This window comes from Egretta garzetta, unplaced genomic scaffold, assembly GCF_000687185.1.
Source record: "Egretta garzetta isolate BGI_Z169 unplaced genomic scaffold, ASM68718v1 scaffold5, whole genome shotgun sequence".
Taxonomy (NCBI): Eukaryota; Metazoa; Chordata; class Aves; order Pelecaniformes; family Ardeidae; genus Egretta; species Egretta garzetta.
Genome location: NW_009259707.1, coordinates 6815 through 13730, shown reverse-complemented (window position 1 = coordinate 13730; position 6916 = coordinate 6815).

The window sequence follows — 6916 nt, the reverse complement described above, 5'->3', positions numbered from 1 at the left end:
ATTTATATTTTTATTTTTATTTTTATTCTTCTTTTTCTTTTTTCTTTTCCTTTTTTCTTTTCCATTCCCTTTTCCCTCTTTTCCTTTTTTCTTTTTCTTTCTCTTTCTCTTTTTTTTAAAATTTTTTCTTCAAGAAAACCAGCAAACTATGATTCAGTTAAAAGTTGCATACAGCAGAAAAAGTAAAGAGCAGACCTTGGTGAAGGAGATTTTGATGCACCTGCAGCAGCACAGGCACAAATCTGGAATCCTCAATGAAATTACACAGAAGAAATGAGCACAGAATTTGTCCCTGGTGTTTAAGCTTATGTTTTACCTCAGAAGTTCAGAAACCGAGGTCTGTGTAGCACTTTCTGATCTCCACCATGAGTGATTGCATATGTGGTGTTGGTTTCTCCTATCTTTCTCCAGCTGCTGAACTGTGTTTTAAAAAGATAGCTAAAAATACATAAGTACTTTCCTACCCCTTTTTCCATGTAAGCAATCACTGGAATCATCACTGGGATGCTATGTGGCAGAAAGAGGAGCAGGTGATCCCTGTCGTTATGAATAGCAGCCTGCATGACAATATCCATATGGAAAGGATTTCCGTACTATGAGCTACTTCAAACACTGTTTGAGCATGTTTTCTCTTTGCAGCTTCGCAAGATGCTTTCATGTTTGCTTTGGAGATACGTTAAACCAAAAGGAGTGTTTGTGTCAGTAGTTTTTGATTTAAGAGAATACCGAGACTTTCTAAAAACATTCCTTCTAGTTTAGGATGACTCTAGCATACCTGTACTAAATTCAGCAATAGAGAAGAGAGAAGAACATATCCTGCATAAGGTAGGATTTTCTCTGGTACTTTGGCTTTCCCTGTTCCTTTAGAAAAAAAGTCACCAAAAAATGAAGAGCATTCATAACTGTTCCCACTTTACATTCTGTCCAGGCTGGAAAGGGACCAAGTTTGTTTCAGAGACAAATAAGAAAACCTAACTTAAAAGGCAGTTCCCAAAGACTGAACTTGTAAAGCACCATTTCTGCAGTTGCAGAAGCGAGCGGCGTGTTGGCCGTCATTTCACTGACAACACTTAAAAGGCCTGTGCATGGGTCTGAGCAGGCAGAGCTGCTCCCGGCTGCCTTCCTTATCTATGGGCAACTCTTTGAATCAAACACCACGCAGCCGGGTAGTGACGGGAATGCCCGGGGACAAGGGGGTCTATGGGATGCAGCATCTTGTGTGCTCCAGCTCACGGCCATTTCCCCAGACCCAACCGACAGCGAGTTGGAGCAATCCATCAATTTCTGGCAGCTTCTGCAAGTCGGACAGTGTTGTCCAATTTTTTTCTTGTCTTTTTTGATGAAGTCTCCATAGTCCTGCCTCCTCCACACATGCCCTGTCCTGAGCGCTGCCCCCACAGCAGCTAGTCCTTTGGGTTGCCAGGCTGTGCAAAATGGTGGTCAGATATTTAACATGTAACTCAGGGTCAAGAGACAGGGCGTTCTCTTCTCCACACCAGAGTTAGTAAACCAGAAACTCCTTCAGCTGTATTCTTTTAGGAAACACCACAGGATGCCACCACCCCCTGCAACTCGGCAGCCTCCGGACCCCTAAGAGTGGAAAGGCAGGAGCACGCTGCTCCGGGAGCATGTAGGCAGGGCTGGGGGAGAACACTGGCTCCTCTCCCTACACTGTGGCATGTCGGCTGTCGTCCGCTCCACAACACGGTGGTGGCCACTGCAGAGGTTTCCCTGGGATGGGCCAGCCATCAGGACAGGGCTGCTTCACCACCCGTTAGCATATCGCTATGATGCTGCCATGATAAGTGTCACTGAAGAACCTGTAAATAAATAAACTGCCTGTCTTATGTATCTTAGTTATTCATTGGCCAAGCAGACAAGAGACTTCTGAAGGTGGCCTTGCCTCCTCTGGAGGTCCAAGCACTCCTCCAGACACTGAAAACGATGCAGTAGTGCACTGAGGAAAAACCAGCAGCACACAGAGGCAGCACCATGCACATTAAAAACAGTGAAAACCAGCATCTCCAGAGGAGGAGAGGGGCAAGGAGGCTGAAGTCTGCATTAGGCCATTTCACAGCATCGGGGTGGAGCCCGAGTATCTGCCTTGTCATCCGGTGTAACTCACACCGCTGGGAAGTGGTTTCTGCTGGTGTGGGATTCCCCCTGTGCACGGGGGTACCTGCCATAGGTGAGACTAGAGTTGACTATCTGTAGATGAGATAAAGGTGACTATATTTCATTGATAGGTCACATAGTTTAAGAACAGCAGGATGCAACTTAGGAAAAGGTGGTGAAGAAATATTAGGGATGATGTCTTGGCCTGTTGAAAATGGTGGTCATGCTCCCAAACCTGAGAAACCCTCCACCTTTGCCCTCCTTCCCCAAGGCAGAAGCATGGTGTTTTCCAAACACTGGGGCAACACAGTCTCATCACTACCACATTTTTCATGGTACTCTCAGAATTAGTGTCGTTCTACCACAGCCCTTGCACAGAATGCATTTCAGATTTTCACAGTTGCAATGCTGGTTTGCAGGTGCAGTCATCTTGGAAGAACTGCAGATGCCCTAAAAAGGTGCCATAGCTGTTTGCTCATCTGCTGCTGCTTGCTGGTGAATACAGATCAAGCACTCGACCCATGCAACATGTCTTGGTACTTCAGACAATGCAGTATTCCCACAAATGCTACGTTTCAGAAGGCATCCGATAAGAATGCTCTAACATGTATTTTACCAAAAGGATAAAAGGAAAATTCTGAACAGAGCTCACTAGTAATGTATTTTCATGAAGCTGTTTGTTTGACTTTTATAGCTCATAAGTGATTAATTAGCTTGAACACTCATAGTAAAGAGGGTCTGGTCTTCTTCCCTTCACAATCAATAGTAGTTTGGCTATGCTGACCTCACTGAAAGCAGGACTAGTCCATATTTTACTGTGGCCATTTATTGTATCCAAAGTAGCCCAGAAGGGAGAGGTAAACAGGGCATCTGGTTCCACTGCTGTTCTGAGAGATCAGAGATGACCCTAAATCATGCTGGTTAATGGCCCTATGTGTGTTTCTGAATACATCAGGCGCTTCTTAGGGAGGAGAGGAGCAGTCTTCTGCCATGGCAAGCTTTCACTCAAAATATCAGTAGACAGGCTACAGAGTGAACCAGGATATTTTTAACCTCAATTATAGCCTAAATTCTGGGTTTTTTCTTTATTCTGAAAATTCTTGTAGTTGTGACAAATGGGGATGTTGGTGTAACACTGGAGCCTTGCTTTCTTGTCGTGGGACCGTGCACCTGTGCTATGCTGAAATGTGGTTATTCCCAATCAAAACCTATGAAGCATTGTTTGTCACATTAGACATGGGCCAGTTGTCACACTTTTTTCTTTTATTGGCCTTTAAAAATATCTACAAAGTCATTATAAATAGACCTTCTTCCATTCAAGATGGCAACTTCATCCCACTGCTGAGGGATGTAATTTTCAATATGTGCACTTGAAATGCAGCCAAGTGGAATCCAAATGTCACTATCCAACTGAATGAGGACCAGCCCCCCCACTTTGCAAACAGCCCCCGTAATATCGCAGTGGGGGGCCAGGTCCAATTTCTTTCAGAGTCCATGGGGTACCAGCTGCTGGGGCACAGCTGGGCCTTCCCCAACCTTCCAAGGCTGACACTCCCTGAGGGATGAGCCCCTTTGCAGCCTTTCTTCATTTTCTATGTCTGGGCTTAATTTAAAGAATTTTTTATTCCACTTCTGCTCATAAAAAGTAATCCCCTCCCGGTATGCAGGCTGCATGCTGTGCATGAAGCTATTTCACTTCATGGTGAAGTAACCTTCCAGCTTTTCGTGGTGTCAGAAAGCCGACACCTCTTGGGTTTTTTCCCTCCTAGCCCCATCTATTGTTATTGACTTCACGCTCCAGCTTTTGTGCTGAGTTCAGTATTTTATTTAGTAACTGATCCACACCAATTACAGCATTGCCTAAATCCCCAGCTGTCCAAAGGCCTGATTCTTCAAACTCAAGTATAGGTCCGACATACCAGCCTTCTTGCTCCAGATTAAAGGGGGTTGTAGTCAAGGGACATTGCCAGGGTTGTGGCAGTGGTGCTACACTTCACAAAGCAGATTTAAGTTTAGTCCTGAAGTGGGATTTGAATGCTATCAAAAAGCAAATCATGCGAATCCTGTCGGGTTTTTTTTTTAACTCTGGAGAGGTACCTACTGACTTCTAACCTGTACCAATAGCAAAAACTATCAGTGGCATACTTGTACTCCTGAGCCTTGATACTTTGTTTTAATGGTTTGAGTCTGTTTTTATAACCCAGAGGCAGAACCATGTTTTCCTGCTAACTCCGTTCTCACCATATTTATCTTTGCCTCCACCTTACCTAGCAGGAGAGGATAACGCCTTCGATGCTGCCCTTGTGTTGGGACATGGTAGCACTAAATGAGTGAGGAGTGGCACAGAGGAGATGTGGTCACTCCGACTAGCGATGCTTGCTTTCCTAAGTGCTTCCACTGGCCACAAAATACAGAAGAAAGAGACGACGGTGCTGTGGGGGACCATGTGAAGCCCTGCACGCAGCTGCTACACCATGCCTCACGAAGCTTGTAAAGCACTTTGCATGCTTTTTAACAGGCCACTAATGACAACTCTCTTGAGAAGTTATAAATTAAAGTATTTTTTTCCATTTTATGCACGGCAGCATGCCATTAAACCAAAATAAGGAGGTAGCAGCAATGTTGATGACTTGAAAAGAATATTCGTGTTTTCTCTTGCGCAGCACCAAAAGCACGCGGTTTTGCGGGGATGATAAGATGCTGGTAGACCCTTTGGTGCTGAAGAAGAAACTCAATAGGATGGCAACTGAGCAAGGGGCCTTTGCTGTACTCAGCAGCCTGCTGCTGTACGTCACCGAGCTCGCAGCCGGCGATCCGCAGCTCAGGAGCAAGAGGACAAAATGGGCAGAAGGTAAAGAAAACAAGGTGAGTTATAACCACCCATGTCCAGATCCAAACAGGGGCCAGCATCCAACCAGATTTCAGCTCTTGCGGTCCAGGTTTCTGAACAGCAATCGCGAGCCATACACCAAGAAAAGAAGAGAAGTCGGCAAACTGGTCATTAAAGAGAAGCTGTGGGTGAGCAGGGCTGGTAACAAGCTGGACAGAAGCAGAGACAGGAAAGGAGATGGAAGAGCAGCGGAGGAAGACGCAGACACAGCGCCCAGCGAGAGGGCCAAGTGGAGCGGCATGTGTGGGAAAAACACAGTGAAGAATATCCTGAAGAAATTTTTAGCTGCTGAAGAAAAAGAAGCCAAGGAGAAATCTCCCAGCTGGATAAAGAAAGGGCCAAACAGTGGTTTGCCAAAAATAGTCAACAAGACTTCAGTCCTGTCCAAACTGAAGGAGAAGTTTGAACAAAGCACTCTCTGCTCAGCTGCAGAGGTCAAAGCATCGCTCTTGCGCAAAGGTGAGAAAAAGACTAAAAACTTCCCAGGCAGAAAAACTATTCGTAAGCCAGAGGTCAGAGCACTGTGCACAGCAGCAATGACAGCCACAGGTATAAACAGTCCAGAGTCCCAATATTTAGTGTGCTCCACAGTCCCAGTGCCCAGACTCAGCATCGCTACCAAAATTAACCATCCTTGGAGCTGGTCAAAAAATAACGCCGCAAAGCAGCCTTTTGGTCATGACACACTGTTCAAAGAAAAGGAGGGGTCTGACAGAAAGCCTGGTGAGAGCAAAACACCAGCAAATGCAGCACAAGACAGGGAGGACAAAGAAGAGTTGCTGGTGGAACCCAAAGCCATGTCTGATGGAAAGGACCATGCTGACGCTAAAATAGATTCCACAGTGCAAGGACCCAACTTTAATCTTAATCTAAATAACTCTTCTGCTACCCATAAAAACAAAGCTCTTGCAGACTGCAGCCCTCCCTTGCCTGAACATAGTCTAGACTGCGACAGGAATAACATGTCAGCTGGGCCTGAGGCATCTTCACTGTTGGGGATTACCAATGCTGCGCAACAAGTTAAGGAAGACAGCCCACCATCTAACTCACCTTACTCTAGCACAGTTGAAGGATTCCATGAACGAAGTCCTCAGGATACTAAAACAGGTGAGATTCCTGAAATAACTATGTATGTATACAGTTCAGAGGCAGCCGACACAGAGCTCATAGAGCCAGAAAAGGATCCTTCCTTTGCAGGCCAAAAATGTTTTCCAGAGCAGAAAGCACTGGAAAACATTCTGCCATTTTACTCTCCAGAAGTTCAAGCATCTTCTGGAGTTGAGCCTCCAATGAAGGATCGACAGACAACTCTCCTAACACCAGCTGCTGGCAAAAGGCCACTGATAGTCCACAATGAGGCACGAGGTTTACGAGGCAGATGTTCTGAGGAAGACAAAGAAGGAGCAAAATATCACAATGAAGACAAAATGTCCTCTACTTCTAGCAAAAATGATAGTGATGTCCCAACTAAAAAGGAAGAGGAGAATAAAACACCCAATAGCCAAAAGCAAAATGAATCCAAACCCAAGCAGCCACAGCCTCCTCAAATGCCCAGCCTACAAAATAACTTCGGTAATTCCAATGCTGACATATCAAATCTGGATGTCAACCAGACGAAACCCACACTCTCCTCAAATGAGAACCAGGAGCAGAAGCCTGGTGCTGCAGAAGAAGAGCACATCTCTTCTCATTTAGAAAAGACACAAAGCCCTTTGCCAGGTGACCTTGTGAAGCACAGTTCCTACATCGTAGAAGAAGATTTTAGGAAGGACAAAGTATCTTCATCAAATGAAATGATGAATAACACGAACAACCGAGCCCTGCACAGGAGTACCTTGACTGACCTGGAGACCTGTCACAAGCCATCCAAATCTTTCATTAAGCATGACGATGCCACTGCAGATGAGATGC